The sequence below is a fragment of the Pseudorasbora parva genome, chromosome 13, assembly GCF_024679245.1.
Source record: "Pseudorasbora parva isolate DD20220531a chromosome 13, ASM2467924v1, whole genome shotgun sequence".
Lineage (NCBI taxonomy): Eukaryota > Metazoa > Chordata > Actinopteri > Cypriniformes > Gobionidae > Pseudorasbora > Pseudorasbora parva.
Window position 1 is genome coordinate 39,472,512 of NC_090184.1, and position 2,605 is coordinate 39,475,116.

The following is a 2,605-nucleotide window of genomic DNA, read 5'->3' on the forward strand; positions in this document are numbered from 1 at the left end:
CTGTGGTATACCAATTAAAGATAATATCACATACCTTGGGATAATGGTATGTAAAGATTTGAATCAAAGAAGCAGGTTAAATTTTGAGCCTATTATAGAGAAAATTAAAAACAGATTTAATATGTGGCTTATGAGAGATCTGTCCCTAAATGGACGTATTCTACTTTCAAAAGCTGAAGGAATTTCAAGGTCTGTTTATATATCTATGTCAGCAGATGTTCCAAATAATGTTGTTAGGGAATTAGATAAGGTTCTTTATGATTTCATTTGGAGGAAAAAAATACACTATTTACGGAAAGATATTCTAAATAATAATAGAGACTTTGGTGGCCTTGAAGTTTTAAATTTTACAGATCTTAATAATGTGTTTAAGATAAAATGGTTAATAGAATTTATTAAAAATAAAGATAGTATATGGAATGTTTTCCCAAATTACATATTTAACTCTGTGGGTGGCATTAATTTCCTTTTAAAATGTAACTTTTCGGTAGAAAAAATCCCAGTTAAACTGGCAAACTTTCATAAGCAGGCACTGCTGGCTTGGCAATTAATATATAAACATAATTTTTCACCGCATCGATACTTTATATGGAATAACAAAGATATCTTGTACAAAAAAAAGTCAATCTTTAATAAGACTTGGTATGACAATGGAATTCTTACTGTTAGTCAGTTACTTAATGAACAAGGTTTACTTTTAACATATTCTGAATTTCTCAATAAATTTATGATTCCTGTGAAGCCAAAAGAATATGCTATTATCTTTGATGCAATCCCGGGCAGAGTTGTATCACTATTACGAAACCCTGGATTTTCTCCTATAAACGTTGATTTTCAAAACTGTTTTTCTAGTGATACAATATTTATTGGGGATATTAACATAATAATAGATAAATGCAGTAACAAATATATTAGAAATATTTTAAAAACAAATTATTTGCCTTGTTCAACAGTGTTTTGGTCTGCTAAATATGAAAATATTAATTGGAAAAGAGTATGGTTAACAACAAACAAGTTTTTTATTAATAATAAAATTAGAGAGGTATCTTATAAAATTTTGCACAGAATTTACCCTGTCAAGGAGTTACTTAAACGTTTCCATGTGGATATTGAAAACTTGTGTGAATTCTGTGGTATTGCCAAAGAATCTGTAACTCATCTTTTTTTTGATTGTATATTTTCAAAAATGTTTTGGTTTGATGTCTCTAATTTCATATCTAGATTGTTTGGAACATGTATACAAATTGATTTATATGATGTAATATTTTTCTTTGTACAAGACAATATCGATTCCAAAAGTACGATGTGCTTCCTTATACAACTTTTTATTTTACTTGGAAAATATCACATTCATGTGAAAAAATGGGCTAAAGCTAAGCCAAGCTTTGAACATTTTATAAAAGAAATTAAACAATATGGCACTACATTAGAGAAAATTAAAAACAAAAAAGCAAGAAAGACCTATGAAGCTTTTTGTTACTTTAAATTGTTGTAATTTTACCCCTGGCATGAACTACTTTAATTTAAAAAATATATATATACTTTGTTTTTTTTTTTGTATGTTTGTTTTTGTTTTATACTTGTTGTGAGCTGTAATTGCATGTATCATTTTCTGTATATATTTTTGCATGAATAAAACAATAAAAAAAAAAAAAAAAAAAAAAAAAAAAAAAAAAAAAAAAAAAAAAAAAAGAGATGCGCTGAACATGAGATGAGTGATGCAGAAACGGGATTAAAAAGGTTTATATTGTTAAAATTCATTTAATATTGTTATAAACAACTTTATAATACTTTATGATTGATGATGATAAATCATTGTAGAATGATGATTGCCGATGTAAACGTGGACGCGCGATTGTGAAACTCCTCTGAATCTGAAGCGGGTGTTTTAAAAACTGAAAACTCGGGATTTGGTGAGTTATCTGTATTTTTCTTTTCTTTAAAATATGTGTTTTATGTTACCTGCATATCATTATGCATCTTGTAAAAATCGTTTTCATATTTCATGTTCATATGATTTATTTTGAGATGTTGAGTGATATATTTTGCTGAGCTTATGAATGAATATTGATGTGCATATCAATATGAGTATAATATACATTTATAAATATGCCTGTAAAAAACATGCTTGACATGAAAAGTTGTGATGCATATTTAAACACAGTTTAAATAGGAAAAAGAGAAGTTGATGAGATTATGTTAAATATTAATGACACTGTTTTGGTAAAACAGGTCAGGTTTGTTGATTTGAGTTGAAAACCTCTCTCATGGATTTGAGATGGCAAGCCACCAAAATTGAGTGCTGATTCCTGGACCTGGGAAAACACACTTTTGCTGTATCAAGGACATTCCTTGCGTTGCATCAACTTGCTTCAGGAGGACAATTCTCTTTCCTTTGGACATTTCTCTGAACTGGTAGGACTGAACCGAGTTGGCACTCACTCACTGGACTAACGCTTTAGAACCTGAAGCTAAAAAGGGGTGTTTTCACATATTTAGTTTTTTTGACTGTAGAATTATAACAGAATGTGCTATCCTCAAGTGCAAGGTGTTGTTTTTTACAGAAGACAACTGGCTTTCAATAAATTACAGTTATTGACCCTCA

The 2,605-nt window shown here is 29.1% G+C and overlaps 1 long non-coding RNA gene across 1 annotated transcript; it reads left to right on the plus strand.

The window, feature by feature from the left end:
• Window positions 1-1,691: 1,691 nt before the first annotated feature.
• On the plus strand, window positions 1,692-2,605 carry LOC137038290 (uncharacterized). Its single transcript, XR_010897448.1, has 3 exons — window positions 1,692-1,740; window positions 1,822-1,913; window positions 2,233-2,605. It is a non-coding gene; the product is annotated as an uncharacterized lncRNA (long non-coding RNA).